Below are 19532 nucleotides of genomic sequence, written 5' to 3'. Positions count from 1 at the left end.
GGGATTCTGGCAGTGATACCAGAGTGAGCCAGTGATTCTTACTCTTGTGCATAAACCCAACCACCTATGAGTTTCCTCTCTTCCTTTCATTCTAAGAACAGACAACTTCAGCAAACTCCTAGCCTATGGAGAATCTCTAAGTGAAGTAGTGATCTGAGTCCAAAGATGGCCACCAGCAATTCTTCCTCTCATTCTGTGCCCTTGCCTCACCTACGATACAAAGGCGGAGTCTCTTTCTCCTGCTCTTGTATCTGGGATAATCTTGTGACTTGCTTTGACCAATAGAATACGATAGATGTACCATCATGACAGCTCTGGACCTAGGCTTTCAGACACTTGGCATCTTATACCTACTTTCTTAGAGCCTTTTTCACCACCATGTAGAGAGACCTGGCTCTCCTGATGGAGAAAGAAGGAGATATTGCAGCCTTGTGGACATCCCAGTTTTCCCTACCAAGACCCCAGACACATGGGCAAAGCTGTCTTTTATATTCCAGTGCTGGCCAAGCTCTCCTCTGAAATCAGCCTCATGTGTGATCTCAGCAGACACCATGTAGATGAGGAAAACTGTCCAACTGAGCCTAGCCAAGCACAGAATTATGAGAAATAAGATAATATTGTTATTTTTAACCACTATGTTTTGGAGTGGTCATTACACAGCAATAGGTAATTGAAACACCAGCTATCTGTAGTTTTTAAAGGCTAAGGACATGGCTTTCATGCACAGCTGTGGAAAAGACTGCTACCCGCCTCCTACCTTACTATATATTCCTTATTATTTTCTTAGAGACCTCTTGAGTTTTAGCTGGCTAGATGGCCATCCAGAATAAAAAGTATATTTCTCAGTCTTCCTTGTGTTCAGTGTGGGCAATGTGGCTAAGTTCTAGCCAAGAGACATAAGCAGAATTATCAGATGAGACTTCCAAGAAGTTTCTTAGGTGTCTTTAAAGGGAGGGGACATTCTTCTCCCTTCTCCCATTTTTTTTTTCTTTTTTCTGCTGGCTGGAATGCTGAAATAATGACTGAGGCTCAGGCACCCATGTTAGACCCTAAGGCACCGTAAAAATGTTGTAAAACAAAAAATAAAAATAATTTGGCCCTTGATGATGATCCACCTGCTGTGAAAGTTCTGGACTGCCTACATTCTGACTCTTTTTATGAGAGAGAAACAAACTTCTACTTTGTTTCAATCCATTGCAATTCAAGGTTCTCTTGCTGGTTTCCACATGTTGTCGAAACGAATTCACAGAATTTTCCAAATTTAATGAAAGAAAACAAACAGATCCAAGTATTCCAGAGAATTTAAAAACAAACAAACAAAAACCACCAGAACCAGAGCATGTCACAGTAAAAATGCTGAAAATCAAGGATAGAGAGGAAATCTTGAAGGCAGTGAGAGTGAAACATACGTATCAGCAGAATTCCCTTCAGAAACTATGCAAACCAGAAAATGGTAGAGTGACATCTTCAGAGTATTTAAAGAAAAAAATTGTCAACCCAGATTCTCTACCCAATGAATACATCTTTTTAAAATGAATAAAATAAAGACTTCTTCAGACAAACAAAAGCTAAGAGAATTCATTGCCAAAGACTTGCACTGCAAGGGATGTTTAAGGAAGCTTTCTAGTTTGAAGGAATATGATACCAGATGGAAATGTGGTTCTACACAAAGAAGTAAAGATATCTAGATACGGTAAAAAGGAAGATAAATATAGAAGACACGTTTCTTTACTTTTAACCATTTTAAAAGATAATTGTCTAAAGCAAAAGTAGTAACAATGTATTATGCACTGTGGAGTTTATAACATATATAGAAGTAACATGTATAACAAAGATAGCACAAAGATTTGAGGGAGGAGAGGAAAAGTATACCATTGTAAGTTGTTACACTGTATGCAAAGTTGCATAGTATTTGAAAGCAGCCTCTGATAACTTAAGGATGTATATTGGAAATCCCAGAACAGCCACTAAAAAAATAAAACATGAAGTATAAGTAATATAAGGTCCCACTATTGTAAATGGGATTGTTTTCCTAAGTTCCTTTTCAGATAGTTCGTTGTTAGTGTACAGAAACACAACTGATTTTTGTATGTTGATTTTGGATCCTGTAACTCTACTGAATTCATTTATTACTTCTAATAGCTTTTTCTTATGGAGTCTTTAGGGTTTTCTATATATAAGATCATGCTGTCTACAAACAGGAACAATTTTACTTCTTCCTTTCCAATTTGGATTCCTTTTCTTTCTTTCTTTTTCTTTCTTCCTTCCTTCCTTCCTTCCTTCCTTCCTTCCTTCCTTTCTTTTCTTTCTTTCTTTCTTTCTTTTGCCTAATTGCTGTGGTACCTGTAGAGTAGATATACTTGCCTTCTTGATCTTAGAGAAAAAAACTTTCTGTCTTTTACTGTGGAGTATAATGTTAGCTGTGGACTTTTCATTTATGGTCTTTATTATGTTGAGGTAATTTCTCTGTTGTTTGTTGAGCAGTTTTATCATAAAAGGGTGTTGAATTTTGTCAAACGTGTTTTCTGCATCTATTGACACAATCATATGCTTTATTCTGTTAATGTGGTATAGCATATTAATTGACTTTCATAGGTTGAAACACCCTTGGATCCCAGGGATAAATCCCTCTTGGTCATGGTGTATGATCTTTTTAATGTGCTGTTAAATTTAGTTTGCTAATATTTTGTTAAGGATTATTGCATCTATATCTATCTATCTATCTATCTATATATATTCATCAAGGATGACCTGTAGTTCTCTTTTCTTGTGGTGTCTTTGTCTGGCTTGCGGGTAATGCTAGCCTCATAAAATGAGTTTGGAAGTGTTCCCTCTTCTTCATATTTCTGAACGAGTTTGAGAAGAACTGGTGTTAGTTCTTCTTTAAATGTTTGGTAGAATTCTCCAGTGAAACTATCTGGTCCTGGGCTTTTCTTTGTTGGGAGGTTTTTGATTACTGATTCAATCTCCTACTAGTTATAAGTAAGTTCATTCTTTCTATTTCTTTATGATTTTGTCTTGGTAGGTTGTATGTTTCTAAGAATTTATCCATTTTTTTCTGGGTTATCCAGTTTGTTGGTATACAATTGTTCATAGTAGTCTCTTACACTTTTCTTTTTGGGTCGGTTGTAATGTCTCTTCTTTGATTACCAATTTTATTTATTTGAGCCTTCTCTTTTTTTCTTAGTCTAACTCAGGGTTTGTCAATTTTGTTTACTTAAAACTCAATTTCATTGTTTTTTTCTATTGTCCTTCTATTTTCTATTTTATTTATTTCTGCTCTAATCTTTGTTATTTCTTTCCTTTTACTAACTTTGGACCTAGTTTGTTCTTTTCCTAGTTCCTTGAGTTGTAAAGTTAGGTTGTTTATTTGAGATCATTCCTCTTTTTTAATGCAGGCATTTTAACTTCCCTCTTAGTACTGCTTTTGCTGCGTCACACAAGTTTTGGATGTTGTACTTTTGTTTTTGTTTGTCTCAAGGTATTTTCTAATTTCCTTTTGATTTCTTCTTCGACCTAATGGCTGTTCAACGGTGCGTTGTTTAATTTCTACATATTTGTGAATTTTCCAGTGTTCCTTCTGTTACTGATTTCTAGTTTCATACTGTTATGGTCAGAAAACATACTTGGTATGATTTCAACCTTTTTAAATTTGTTAAGACTTGTTTTGTGACCTAACACGTGATCTATCCTGGAGAAAGATCCACGTGCACTTAAGAAGAATGTGTACTCCCCTGCTGCTGGGTGGGATGTTCTGTACATCTGTACATGTCTGTTAGGTTCATTTGGTCTATAGTGTTATTTGAGACCTCTGTTTCCTGTTCTGGGTGTTCTGTTCATTTTTGAAAGTGGGGTATTGAAATCTGTTATTATTTTATTGCTCTCTATTTCTCCCTTCAGTTCTGTCAGCATTTGCTTTATATATTTAGATGTCCTTATGTTAGATGCATTTACATTTATAATTGTTATAGCTTCCTGGTGGATTGACACTTTTATCATTATAAAATGTCCTTCTTTGTCTCTTGCAACAGTTTTTAACTTAAAGTCTCCTTTGTCTGATATAAGTATAGCCACCTACACACTCTTTTGGTTACCATTTGCATGGAATATCTTTTTTCATGCCTTCACTGTCAGTTAGTTTGTGTCCTTAAATCTAAAGTGATGTTCTTGTAGTCCGCATATTCTTGGGTCTTATTTTTTTAGCCACTCTATATATTTTGATGGAACATTTAACTCATTCACTTTAAAGTAGTTATTGATAGGAAAGGATATACAATTGCCATTTTATTAGTTGTTTTCTGTTAGTCTTGTTGTTCTTTTTTTCTGTCTCTCCTCTTGTTGTCTTCTTTTTGGTCTTGTCACTTTTTTGTATTGATATGTTTTGATTCTTTTTTCTTTTCTGCAATCTCTATATAGGTATTTTGTATGTGTATGGGGGGGCTTATATAAAATATCTCATAGCTATTACAGTTTATTTTAAGCTGATAACAACTTAAGTTCAATCACATACAAAACTTCTAAACTTTAATGACTCCCCCCCCAACACACACACTTTATGTTATTGTTGTCACAATTTACATTTTCTGATTTCTCACCAAGGAAATCTGTCCATAAGCTATTGCTGAATTGTGTTTATGGGAGAAAGGATGGTCCAGGGCTTCCTACTCAGCCATCTTGCTGATGTTACTGCAACTCAATTCTCATCTTTATGCAAGTATTTATTATTTATTTTCTCTTAACCTGTATAATATGACTATAGTTTTCTTGGAACATTCTGGTATTTAATATAGCACACTACAATTTTTAAGGCAGCATATTAGCTATTAAATTTGCTGCAAATACATCTAAATGTGTAAACCCAAACAACTGGAAGGAAAGAAAAGTAGTGAAGTAAGACTATCTGTACATGATATAAATTAAGGAGTCTTGATAACAGATGAAGGCTTGTGAAGGTCCTCTTTAGGTTCTTCAGGGTCTTAGACAGTGATGCGTTGATTACTATTTAACGATCAGTGCTCCAGAATTGGTTGAACAAATCCTGATTTGGAATGTTTGCTGAATCCTGCGGTGTAAATCCTCCCACCTAGGCTGATTCAAACTACCAACATGATGTCATTGAATGAGGAGCTTGGAAGAGATGTGAAGGTATGTGTACAACTCACTCTCAAGAACTAGCAGAAGCCACCTTCAGCACATTTTAACCCCACCGGCCTCTTTTTTTTCCTTTTACTCTCTGATTCAACCAAGTAGAAATATATTTCTTTGTGCAAAAGTCTTGCTCTTAATATGTAATCATTACTTAAGTTTTTGTGTATGCATTTACACTGTATATTTTTCTACTTATTAACAATAGACAAAACTTTTTAAAGAACATATAATAGTTTGCAAAATCGAATTCATGTATTAATGTGCATCTAACCTATATTTCTCTAGATGTTTATTTGTCTATATAGGTCATGATAAAAGTTTTATGACAAAAATATTTGGGTATAAAAGGATATTAATTTTAAAATTCTAAAATTCCTCAGAAAATATTTGTTAATGCCTATCAGCATATAGTAATCCATGGGATCGAAGGAGAACAGAAAAGAAGGATTCATCTATGCTCACCTTAGGTGAAATTAACATGATCTGAAAGGTGAATCATGGAGAAAATGTTTGTACCATCCTCTGGGCTCCATGTGTATCCTTAACCATATAATGAAAAGTTATTTTAGAATTATCTGTGTCTTTATTCCTCCTCTTCCCCTCCCTATGGTCCTGCTGTAAAACTTAGCAGTATAGCTAAGTAGAGACACATTATTTTTTATTAAAGTTAATTCATAATTTTACTTACAAAAGTAAAGGCAAAATTGAGAAATGAGATGCTAAAGATTACATATTTATACATAAAGTATGAGAATATAGTCGGCTTATAAATTCAGCTGGTGTTAGAGTAAGAAGGGCTAATAAGGAGGAATGAGACTGGGTCATTTGCAGAGACGCGGATGGACCTAGAGACTGTCCTATGGGGGAAGTAAGCCAGACAGAGGAAGACAAGTACCGTATATTAATGCATATATGTGGAGTCTAGAAAAATGCTGCAGATGAACCGGTGTGCAAGGCAGAAACAGAGACAAGACATAGAGAACAAACGTATGGACACCAAGGGGGGAAAGCGGCAGGGGCAGTGGTGCTGGTGGTGGGATGAACTGGGAGATTGGGATTGACATGTATACACCAATAGGTATAAAACTGATAACTAATAAGAACCTGCTGTATAAAAAATAAATAAATAAAGTAAAATTTAAAAAAAAGAAAAAAAGAATGGCTAATACATTCCCATTTCTCTCCTGTTAGAGGCACTGCCATGGAAATTTTAGGAAAGGATTGCAGTAGTGAAACACACATTGTTCTACTGCAAATGTTCCATGCTGTAGTTAAGAAATATGCCATTGTACACATATATACAATGGAATATTACTCAGCCTTAAAAAGAAACGAAATTGAGCTATTTGTAATGAGATGGATAGACCTAGAGTCTGTCATACAGAGTGAAGTAAGTCAGAAAGAAAAAGACAAATACCGTATGCTAACACATATATATGGAATTTAAGGGAAAAAAATGTCATGAAGAACCTAGGGGTAAGACAGGAATAAAGACGCAGACCTACTAGAGAATGGACTTGAGGATATGGGGAGGGGGAAGGGTAAGCTGTGACAAAGCGAGAGAGAGGCATGGACATATATTCACTACCAAACGTAGTAAGATAGATAGCTAGTGGGAAGCAGCCGCATGGCACAGGGATATTAGCTCAGTGCTTTGTGACAGCCTGGAGGGGTGGGATAGGGAGAGTGGGAGGGAGGGAGACGCAAGAGGGAAGACATATGGGAACATATGTATATGTATAACTGATTCACTTGGTTATAAAGCAGAAACTAACACACCATTGTAAAGCAATTATACACGAATAAAGATGTTAAAATAAATAAATAAATAAAAAGAAAAAAAAGAAATATGCCATTGTAGATACCCAGTGTACCAGTGGATCTCTCTTACTGTTTGCTTTCTTTGAAGTTCGTATTAGTGCTTTTGTTTCATTTCATTTTCTGTAGTTGAAGCCTTTGGTGATGTCTGGAGGATTTCACCTGAAGTCATTTTGTAGAAATAAAACTGTCCTGTAGAAGACCTGCTCTTCCTTTTCCTGTTTTAATATTTCCTATCATCTTTCCTGTATTAGGACAAGAAAACATCAGTCCAATGAGGTCAACGGGTGTGTTCAAGGTCACAGACCCAAATCAGTAGCACAGTGGTGACTACAAGGCAGTACTTTGGATATTCAGAAAGAAAGGGTTTGCCACCATCCTATCGCTGAACTCGGGGTGAGGTCCCAGTCTAGGTGGGTGAGTGAGTGACTGTGATGGGGCCAAGTATTTTAACATGTTCGGGCCTCAGTTTCCTCATGTATAAAAAGTGGAAAGGACATGGACTACATCATTTGTTTTCAAACTTGGGTGGTGTCTCAGTGACCTCCACCAGAAATGAGGGAAGAAGGAGTTCAAAAGGCTTTACTTCCAATTCAGTCACAGTGGTTCTCCTTTTAACTGTGGTATGTATTGAGGTCATAGAGTTTTATTAAAAGAAGAATTGCATATACATAAACATCCATGTATATGTTATCTTTATATATCTTAAATTCCATGATAGTTATTTTTTCTCTATATTTATTGTTGAAATTATGAAGCTTGCTTGCATTTGCTTTTAGAAGGACTTTAAATCCTGCTAATAGTAATAACTTTGATGACTACAGGAGTATAATATAATATTTGATGTGAAAGACAAGGAAAAACAATGTTGGCATGTCAGTGGTAGAAAAAAAAGGCATCATTAACCTATATGTATGTATCATTATTAAAACCTGCAACAGAAGTGATAACGGAATTTTGAATAAATGACTCAAGGAATTTCCTTCATTTAAAATAAAGCACCCTCCCCCCCAAATAAATAAAATAACATAAAAATAAATAATGTGTGCCAACCACAGCAATCATTGTGTTGCAGCCCTCCTCCATTCCTGTTAAACCCTTTTCAGACCTCATGGCTGTAAGTGGAACATGCAACTGAGGAGAATTTAACTCCCTTTAGAGCTCACCTCTAGCACGATGAAGGAGCAAGGTCCATAGGATTCTTCTTCAAGAGCTAGACAAACCAAGGAACATTCTCCAGGGTTTTAAATTTATTTCATAGGTTGTTTTCTCCTTTTTCTCTCTGCAAAGGTTTTTGTAAATTTAAAAAGTTACTGTTTCTCTACTGGACTGTATTCAATTTTAATCTTTTGAGACCAACTGTCCCTGTACATGAAACAAAAAAATCTTAACAAAAGCTTTTATGTCTTTCTATATTTAATTTAGTCTATGACAAATTAAAGTGGGACATTTCTTTCTCTACTTGGAATGTTTTCATCTAATACATAGACTATTCATAGACCTGTCTCTGAATCTTTTTTGCCTTCACTAATGACATTTTATATGCCAGCCAATTCACATTAACGTAAACAGCATGAATGAATCCCTATGTCATCCATCTCTTAATTATTTTGTTCTGACTACTTAAATCATTCCGGTTGCTTATAATACATGTCAGAAGCAATTTTTTAGATCTAGGAAGAAATTAATGGTTAATATTATTATGAGTATAATCTGTAAACCCTGGACACTATTTTAAAGAGAAGAGCCAACAAACACCCTGCAAAAATGTAAAAGACAAAGGCCGCATAGGGTGTTCATATTACTAAAAACATCATTACTCTTACAAAATATACTCTAGGACAATGACTGGGACATTATGATGTAATTGCACCAATAATTAATACTAGGCCACAACAGTGAGAGGCCCGCGTACCACACACACACAAAAAAATTAATACTAAAGTACTCTTGCTGAGATACAAAATTAATTTGGAGACGTCTGGAATCATAGATCTCACATCTAGAAACGAGCTTAGAGTCCATTGAACCAACTCCCTGTTATTACAGCTGATTTTACAGCTGAGGAAACTGAAAACCAGAGAGGCATTTTCAAGGTCATCCAGAAATTTACTGGTAGATCTGGGGCAAGGATCCAGGAATATGTTTTGGCTCAAAAGTACTCATGAAAATGAGTAAGAATGACCCAGGGTTTGTACTACTTAATAGCTGTGGGAGGAAAGGCAGTTTACTTGACCTTTGTGAGCTTTACTTTCCAATCAGAAGAATGGGCATAATTATCACTGCCTCCCAGTGTTGATGTGAGGATCATTTGAAGTAATTATACAGGAGCGTAACTACTGGAACACTCATACATATTTTGGTATCTAAAATGGAGCTGTTGTTAATGAGCCCTGCAAGAAACCAGAATGTAACGACGCCCCTACTGGGGAGCACTTTGCTTCTGACCAAAATTAAAAATGACTGATATGGATACCCCCTCCGTTCCTCGGGATGCCTTAGAAACAGGAGATTGGTTCTTACAAATCAATGCTTACTCTAGCTCTGACTCTAACAGCTGTTTCATCTCTCCTAAATAGAACTAGCTGTACCACTGAAACCTGAGTATATTCCCTGGGACTGACGGCTTTTTTCCTAAAGCGATAAAGGAGCTTATTGGATAAAGGTTAATTGCTAACTGTGGTGTGCTAATGATACCATATTGATGAAACTACGGCTCACTGATAGAAAAAAGGCTCCCAAAGCACTGGAAGCTGGAGGGAAGTTCTAAACAATAGTTATTGATTTGTTTCTCTGAGGGCCGCTAAGTAGCACAAATGACTCAGAAGAATAAAAATGATCCACAGAGTTTCCATTCTTTTATAATTCATTTCTTTGCTTCCAATGTTCTACTTGCCAATAGCCAATTATAATTTTAATAATTATGTGTCTCAAAATCAGCAGTTGATACCTTGGAGAAAGAAATACTACAAAATAATTTATTCCCTTTCTCTCCTCTGTTGAGTGTGTTATAAAGCGTAATAATCAGAAAACAGATCGATCCTAAACCTCATGGCTTTCAGACAAGTGAAGCACTAAAAGAGTGGTGCATTGAAAGTATTTGAAATCAGTTAACTTTAGAAAATGCCCCACGACCCTTAATTCCCAAGTTAGGCCTTATTCTTGCTTGGATTTGGTCCTAGAATTTATCTCCACAGTTTGTTCCATCTTCCAGTAGATGAACCCCTACTCGCTCTCAACACCATTTTCATTATCATTAGCTTATATTGACTGAGCACCTCGAACCAGGCTCTGTTAAATTCTATACGTGTCATTTAATTATCATATCCACCCTAGGAGCTTAGTATTACTGTCTCCATTTGATAGTTGAGGAAACTGGAAGTCAGGGAGGTTGTAAGTTCCCTTAAATTCACAGTTGTGATACCAAGCAGGGCCCTGTGGGGCTCCTGGGCACAAAAGCCTTTCCGCATCCCCCATTTCTTGATTACAAGAGGTAGGCTTCGTTCAGCCTCCATGCCCTTCCCTGAGTTCCAATGGGCAGGTTCAAACAGTTGCTAATTAGGGAAGGGAGGGGATGCAGAGACAAGGGAGGGACAGTCAAAAGAAACAATAGCGCAGCCTTGGGGCAGGTTCCTGGTTCCCCCTCAAGGGATACACACAACAATACCTTTGAGCTGTTTTGCAGATACTGAACCCCCACCCCCGCCCCCGCCGGGTGGGAGAAGTTAACTGTGTGCTGCCCACAAGCACAGAGACCCCAGATGGGTTGGAAACGTAAGGTTGAGGATGCCGACGCCCACTTACCTCACCACCAGCCAATCAGAAGAACGTCCACGAGCTGATCACGCCCTCTTTGAACCATTACCAAGAAACTTCTCACTACCCTCTCCAAGGGGGGACACACAGTTTTGAGGGCATTAGCCTGCTGTGGCCTCCTCGGCCTGGCAAAGCAATAAAGCTATTCTTTTCTACTTCACCCAAAACTCTGGCTCTGAGATTTAATTTGGTGTCAGGGTACAGAGGCCGGATTCGGCTTCCGTTGGTGATGTCAGAGCTGGAACAGGACTTCTGCATCCATGCACGTGACCCAGGGCTGCAGTGTGAAAAACATTCTTCCTTTCCTCTTGCCCAGATCCTTTCCCAGGGACCTAAGGTTTTTCAGACTAAGACTTTCATCTTTCTGTGAAACTTGTTCAGTCCAACAGAGAGATCCTTACCAAGTTCTCTGCATGGTTTTAGTACATATTTTAATTTACCCAATTATTTCAGTGTTTGGTATAAACTTAGGTTATATATTACTTAAGTTTGCTCACTTACACCTAGAAATATGCTAAAGGATAAATGAGGAAAGAGCAATGATTTATAAGATCAAAGAGGGAGGAATAATTAGTTATAATTTGAGGGACTCACACAAAGGAGATGAGGTTTAAGCTTCAGATATATATATATATATTTTTATATATATATTTAAACTTACATATATTATATATATATATTTAAGCTTCAGATATATATAGATAGATAGATAGATAGATCTCCAAAGGGATCCAAATCTATTCTGTAGTCTAACTCCCAAGCTCCAGAATTGAAAGATATCAGCAATTATCATTCTGCTAATAAAAGGTTTTTTTAAATTATCTGAATATTCCAAATAAACAAGCCAAAAAAGTTTATGACAGATTAATGGAGAGGTCATTGTAAAAGGAGCCAAGCTTCATCAATTTATTTTAGATCTGAGACTTCAACAGTTTAGGGAATCAGGGATGCAATCTGTGGCAATGACTGGATCAGAAAGAATAGAAAACGAAAGGCACAGTTCTTGAGCATATAGCATTTCACACCATAGAGCTCTGCCATCGTGAAATTAGGAAAGTACATAATTAAGTCATATACACACCTGTCATATGCACAAACTATGTTACGCATTCTTTAGTGAGTGTTCATAAGAGTTCTCCTCCAGTCCCTCATAGCACAGGTGAGAAGAAAACAGTGGCTGCAGTCATGAAAACACAGACTTCCCAAGCTAGACAGGACTTCATTTTCAATCTAGGTTAATGCCATTCTCGTTATATGATGAACACAAGATCCAGTGAGGTCCAGTGATGGTACAAGACCTCACAGCCACTTACCTAGTGGTTGAGCCAGTACTGGAGCAACTAATCTTTTGGGCTCTGATTCACTGCCCTTTCAGCCTCACCTTGTTTTTCTCCATCACCTTGTGTCCTCTTGTAGTTCAGGATGGCCATCTGAAACCATGTCATCTCTTCCTCCCCAAGGGGTTATCTAAGTAGGAGATCATAGAGGAGCACAACTCTGTTTACATCATGCATCAATTTTACTCACGTTTATATTGCTACTTTACGTTCACGAAAAAACAAAACAAACAAAAAACCCCACACATCTCTCAAAATGATCTCTGCTTGCAGAGACCAAGAGACCTTTCTAGTGAGTTTCCATAGAAACAGTTTCTGAAAGCAAAAAATATGACTCAGTTTTGGCTGTGGAGCTGCATGTGTCCTCTTACTTCTTACTGGGGTGTCTGGATCTCTAGGGGCTCTTATACATGCCCGCTCCCTGGAGTTTCGGGTGTCAGTTACTGTCACTCTCCGCCTGCTCCTACTTGTGTCACATAGCAGGTCCTTCAGCATGAAATTAGCAGGGATGTAATCAGAGGAGATTTGAGACTCCTTTTCTCTGCCTAGCAATGAAGAAGCCCATGTGAGACCCCTAATAACCTTATTTGATTTTGCTGAATTATGAGCTGAACTTCTTTAATTGAATCTTACATTGTTCCCCAATTAAAGAAACCTCTCACTAGCTAAGACTTACTGGTCCCTAAGGCTGTGTACTGGCTTTATTGTGCATTTCTGGGGCATTTCTGGGTAACTTGGGTCACCACTGTACTCCCCCTAAAGCAACATTTCTTAGAAAAATGGGACAGCTGAGGTATATATTAGAAAAGCAGACTCCTAGAGCCCACCCAGGCCTACCAAATCAAACGTTGCATTTTTTCCAGGTTCCTCGGGTAATTCTAATGTGACCTAAATTCTGAGATCCTCTGCTCCAAAGATAGCAAGTGGAGAACTGGGGCAAATTCTGTCAGGAAGCGGATGCTCTAAAAGCTCGCTACATCAGCATCACCTGAGAGCTTGTAAGAAACGCAGAAGCTCCATCCCCACCCCAAGCCTAACCAACTAGAATCTGCATTTTAACAAGATCCCTCGTTAAAGTCCGTATCTTAACAAGATCCCTGCACAATAAAAATTGAGAAGCACTGCTCTAAGAGATTTTTGCCTGAAATTCATTTCTCTTGCTGAAATCCCTTGGATAATTGCCAGTATCTTCCCTTGCCTTTTATGAGTTACTTAGAGCTTTAGGCAAAAGCTGTCTTTCATAAGAGGATTTCAAGAGATGCCAGGTTCCCCAGGGCAGCCCGAGGCACTTCTGTTTTAAGGCAAATTCTCAGAGTTCTGGCTACAAAGAAGACAGCCTCTGGCCATTGCAGACAGGCCTCCAGGAAAGTGAGTTTGCCTGGGGAAAGGCCAAGCAATAACTTCTTTGCCCAACATCCTTGAATCTGGTTGAAGGTTAAAGAGGTAAAGCTCTACTCCTGTGTTTATTTCCCTGTTTAACTCACTGAATATCTTGAGTAGATTTCAAATATTAATCCCAATTAAAGGGGGTCATATATAGGTCTAAGATGTCCACAGTGCTGGCAACACAGCTTATCCAGGCCTGATTCTCCTGTTAAATTGCAATTTCACTTTATTCTCCAGTGAGATCGGTTATTAACCAACTTGGCCAACTTCTTTTTACTATACCTATTTTCCACGGTGTGGGGGAAATGACTGGTCTTCAGGTCAGAAATTCTTTCTTATGTATTGGTTATATTGTGAGGCCTTGAGCAAATAACTTAAGCTTTCTAGGTTTTTTCCTTTCTTTACTTACAAAATCTGGGTGATAGTGCTTAACGCAAACTGTCCGGTGTTAGGGTTTTATTTATTCTTTTCTTTTTTAGGATAAAGGGAAAATCTTTTTGCAAGTATATTTTACAGCTGTATGGTGTTTCACAAATGTGATTTTTTTTTTAATGCCAAATTGATGAACTTCAAGTCACAGCTCACAGATTTCTATTCTTTTTCAAATATTCCTGGACCCCCTGCTTTTCTCCCTCTTGTGATCCACTAATATGAAACGTAGATCTACACTGATACCTGCGATGCCTGCCAGACACCACCTTGCACCCTCCATTTGCTGTCCTTTGTCTTTCATCTTCCAACCAGACTTCTGTAATGCAACCCCGTTTATGCCAACTCAGTCACTGACAGTATGTTTTGCAAATGAGATCCTTTGGGATGCTAGATCAGATACTCCCCTGAAGTCTAGACACCTTCCAGGGAGCCTACTCCATTCATTATTCATGCACGGGTTTGTCATTTAGTCACCCAAGAGTTTTTAGGATAAAAGCCTTGCCTTTTCACTCCCTTTAGATGGTATAGATTAACAAATCAGAGTAATTCCTGACACTGGCATAGTGCTTTATATTTTGTACTGGACTTAACAGGCAAGATCTCATTTTGACTTTCATTTTAGAAAATCTATAAGATCTACAGGGTAGGGATGTTTGAACCTATTATAGAACCCAAAAACAACTTGCCCGGAAGTCACTAGCTAGTAAATGGCAGATGTGCGTCAAACCCAAATCTACAAGCTCTGACTATAACCCTGGGTGTCTTACAGCATGAATGAGGGTCAGGGTGAATTTGCAAAGCAGAAAGTAGAGTGGAAATAGGGACCCTCAGCCCTCAATATCAATTCTTTCCAAACGTTCTCTCTCTCCCCTGGGCTCCCAGAATGCTATATTTATATTTTCATTTTTGTACTTATCACATTTTGTAATCTCTTTTTACGAACCTTTCTTAACTAGTGTAAGAACTCCTGGAGGGAAGAAAACATAGCTTCTTTATATTTGTACCTCCAGAACCTAGCACAATATCTGGCACTTAGTTTCATGTAGTACATGTTTGTTGGATGAATTTCAAGACTTTGTGTAGATGCATTGAAAACCAAACCAAAGACACTATGCATTATGTTCACTGTGCTCGAATACAGGAAGCCCAACTTAGAAAATCCATCCAAATCCATCTTGGTCCGCTGTAATGTTAGACCTGTAGCTTTGACACCAAACACCGCCCTAGTCATTAGAAACGTATCTAAACATTAAATTACAGAGGCTAAGAACACAGGTGAACCCAAACTACTTGGATTTGAACCCTGGCTCCATTAGCTGTGTGTGCTTGAGTAAGTTACCTTGCGTCTCTGTGCTATGTTTCCTTATGTGTAAAATGAGGGGAAATGATTTTACTTACTTTTTGAGATTGGGAGGATTAAATGATTTCATATCTATAGTGTTATTAAGCATTTATTAGTAAGTATCATTAGAGCCACCGTTTCCCATTTCATTTTGATATTAGGGACAACAACTTCCAAACTGGAATATTAATATTATATGTTGGATAATATCAACTTTATCTCTGTTCTTATCTCAATGTCATCAAATGATGCCAAATCTGTAAGTGTAAGCCTAGGTGATTCTCTTTCCTGTACAGTAGAAACTAACACAACATTGTAAAGCAACTATACTCCCATAAAAATTTTTTTTAAAAAGAGGCCAAATCATCAAATAATTTCACTTATCTATCCAAACACTATATAAGTGTTTATTTAGCACCTACTCTTTACCTGGCACTATTCTGGGCTCTAGAATTACATTGTTCAATACAGTGTTTGGCTATATAAATTTACATTTAAATTGATTAAAATTAAATAAAATTAAAAATTCAGTTGCACTGGCCACATTTCAAGTACTCAGTCACTACATGTGTTTGTCTGGTGACTACTGTATTGGACAGTACAGATATAGAAAATTTCCTTTGGGGCAGAAAATTCTGTTACATAGAATTGTAGTACAAATACAGAGATAGAAGCTGACATTCTACTAAGGAAGATAGATAAGAAGCAAATAAATACATAATAATTAGGAATTAATAATTTTCTATGAAGAAACATTATATTCAGTTACTGAAACATTGTTAGAAAAATTAATTTTGATACATAATTCCTTAATGAGCTATCATATAATTATATTAAAATTATAGCTGGTTTACCAATTACAAAAGTAAAATATGTTTATTGTAGAAAATTTAGAAAATACAGAAAAGTATAAAAAGGAAAATTAAAATATACTTAACAGTATTTTACAAAACAATCATACATCTGTATCCTGACATTTATTTGATATTTATAGATTATGTATTTCACCATGTCAGTCTTCGAAATACTATTTTCAGTGTCTACTTCATAGTACAGTTTGTGAATTTGGTGTTCTTTATTTTATCACTGCCTCATTAGAATTTAGGTTGTTTTAAAATTATTCTAATATCTAAATGAATATCCACATATATAATTCTTTGTCTGCCTTTTTATTATTTCTTCATGAAAAATCCTTAGAATACCATTTCTAGAGCAAAGTTATTGAACATTTTTAGACTCTTAACTCATGTTGAGAAAAGACTTCTCAAAAATTTGAACTTATTTGTGCATATATCTATTCACCCTTGGCAACAGCGTATTTGTTTTATCTTTACCGGTGTATAATTGCTTTACAATGTTGTGTTAGTTTCTGCTGTACAACAAAGTGAATCAGCTATACATATACATATATCCCCATATCTCCTCCCTCTTGCGTCTCCCTCCCACCCTCCCTATCCCACCCCTCTAGGTGGTCACAAAGCATCGAGCTGATCTCCCTGTGCTATGCAGCTGTTTCCCACTAGCTATCTATTTTACATTTGGTAGTGTATATATGTCCATGACATTCTCTCACATCGTCCCAGCTTCCCCTGCCCCGCCACCCATGTCCTCAAGTTCATTCTCTACGTCTGCGTCTTTATTCTTGCCCTGCCACTAGGTTCATCAATACCATTTTTTTTAGATTCCATATATGTGCGTTAGCATATAGTATTTGTTTTTCTCTTTCTGACTTACTTCACTCTGTATGACAGACAGTATATATTTTATTTCCTGTAATAGTGGAAAGTATTTTGCTCAATAGTGAGAATGAGCATCACTTCCAATATTTATTAACAGTTTGGGCTTCCCTGGTGGTGCAGTGGTTGAGAGTCCGCCTGCCGATGCAGGGGACACAGGCTCATGCCCCGGTCTGGGAAGATCCCACATGCCGCGGAGTGGCTGGGCCCGTGAGCCGTGGCCGCTGAGCCTGCGCGTCCGGAGCCTGTGCTCCGCAACGGGAGAGGCCACAACAGTGAGAGGCCCGCGTACCGCAAAAAAAAAGAAAACAAAAAAAACACCCCAAAACAGTTTATCTTCGCTGAGCTATCTATTTTAGTTTTATACCAATTTTTCAATTGCAAAATTATATGAGCTCTTTGTATTTTAAGGATAGTAACCATTTGTCTTTCCTATTTGGGGCCAACATTTTCCCCAGTTTATTGAATATCATCATCATGTTTCCATATTTTTTAGATGTAAAAGTTCTGAAACTCATATGTGGCAAATTTCTTTCCTTGGTTTTAAGTTTTGAAAGCCCCTGTGTTTAGAAGAATGCCTGACACACCATGAATACTCAATAAATATTGGATAAAGGAAAGGGTGAATGAATTAATGCAATATTTGACCCATACTGACAAACAATAGCTTCATTCTTTTTCTTACAGATGCAGGTCAATCCTTCCAATCATTCGAATGTAACTTGGAACTAGAAGAAAAAGTTAGCATTTGTATTGATTTTCTGATGGTAGCGTACTGTCTCCCTGAATGGAACCTCTTACAAGGCTCAAGATCCTGCGTTTGTATACATCCAGCCCCTGATGGACACTGTAGCTATTTTCCATCCCACAGGATCAATGGTTTTTGGTAGTCGTTGTACTTTTTTTAATGGTAACTTCACCCATTATTTAATAAATGTTTAAAATCCACTTCCACCTTTCCTCAGCATCTACCTGGCTTCTCCTCTCATCTTTCTTCTATTAAAATTTTGAGCATGCATCCATGATAAAAAAGGATAATTAATTGAAGGTCAGTGGCATGAGATGTAAAAAAGGAAAAACGTGTCTTGCTTCTCAATATCTTCTCATGAAATCATAGTGATACAGTCTGTACTGGGGAGGAAAGACATAAGTCAGCATATACATGGGCAAATAAACTTGTGTCCATGGAATGTCTGTGGAGGTGTCAATGTTCATTCATTAGAACTGCCGCTCTCCCACGGGACCACATAGCCTGTTCATAATGAGCCACGCGCCCTCCTCCGGATGTTTTCCTCTTTTGGGCACATACAATTCCATAACCCTGAAATGCTCCAGTCAGCTTTGCGCTTTGCTTGACAAACATTTGTCCTGCAAGTTTCAGTGCAAATGTTACCTCTTCTGTCAAGTTGTCCTGATTTGTTTACATTGAATTAGGCCCTGTGTTTCCTCATTACGACAGCACTAGGTGCATATTTACTTCATAACTTTCAAAACATTGTTCTTGAATAACAACTTTTTAACATTTAATTTGGAAATAATTATACATTCACAGGAATTTGCAAAGATAGTGCAGAGCAGTCACCTGTACCCTTCATCCAGTTTCCCCCAGTGGTTATATCTTACAAAACTATAGGAAATTGACATTGGTACAATGTGTGTTTACAGTTCTATGCTGTTTTATGACATCTGTAGACTCATTAAGCCACCACCCAGCCAAGTTACATAACTGTTCTATCACCACAATGATCTCCTTCATGTTACCCTTTTGTAGTTACACCCACCCACCCCACCCCCCATCCTGAACCCCTGGCAACTGCTCATTTCTTGTCCATCAGTATAATTTTGAAAATGTTACATAAATGGAATTATACAGTATGCAACCTCTGGAGAAAGGCTTTTTTTATTTTTTTTCACTCAGCGTAATGCCTTTGCCATATCACTGATAGGTTAGAGATTGTGTCTGTCATTTTGGTTTTTATTTTCTGGTTTTGTTTCATCTTTTTGTTTCAGTTTTAGTTGATTTTTTCCGGCATTCATGTAGGTTAATTAAACATTTTTTTTTCCATTTTGATTTATCTATAGTGTTTCTAAGCATATCCCATTGTATAACCTTTTTAGTGAAGACTCTAGGTATTACATTATATGTGCACCTTTCACAGTCTACCACAAACACTTTGCCAGTGTGAATGAAACCTTACCTCTCTTTACCCTCTCCCATTTATAATATAATTATCTAAAAAGTTTCCCCTGCATACATTGATAACCATATCAGAAATTGTTCTAATTTTGCCACAATCATGAAATATAATTTAGAAGACTAAAGACTAAAGGAAAGCAAATTATTCTAATTCATAGTTTTACTCTCTTGTTCTTCTTTCCTTCCTGATGTTCCAAGTTTTCTTCTTTTTTCATTTCCCTTCTGTTTAGAGAACTTCCTTAAGCCATTATTTGAGGGTAGGTCTGCTGACAACAAATTCTTTTAGCTTTCCTTCTCTTGAGAGTGTCTTGATTTCCCAT

General features: G+C 37.3%; 1 protein-coding gene across 6 annotated transcripts in view; it reads right to left on the bottom strand.

Annotated features, from left to right (window-relative positions):
* The window catches only part of FUT10 (fucosyltransferase 10), a 293328-nt gene that overhangs the window by 8405 nt on the left and 265391 nt on the right, over window positions 1-19532 (bottom strand). For 4 of the 6 annotated variants that reach the window (XR_003794122.1, XR_003794126.1, XR_003794129.1 and 1 more), the window contains 3 exons: window positions 12164-12249; window positions 8133-8248; window positions 7011-7211 (listed from right to left, as the gene is read on the bottom strand). The gene's annotated coding sequence lies outside the window, so the exon portion shown is untranslated. Of the gene's footprint in view, window positions 1-5673; window positions 5689-7010; window positions 7212-8132; window positions 8249-12163; window positions 12250-19532 lie in introns of those variants that run through there. The other 2 variants (XR_003794124.1, XR_003794123.1) reach the window with 2 other exon arrangements.

This window comes from Monodon monoceros, unplaced genomic scaffold, assembly GCF_005190385.1.
Source record: "Monodon monoceros isolate NGI ecotype Baffin Bay Population unplaced genomic scaffold, NGI_Narwhal_1 Super_Scaffold_17, whole genome shotgun sequence".
Lineage (NCBI taxonomy): Eukaryota > Metazoa > Chordata > Mammalia > Artiodactyla > Monodontidae > Monodon > Monodon monoceros.
This window is presented reverse-complemented; position numbering and strand designations above follow the sequence as displayed.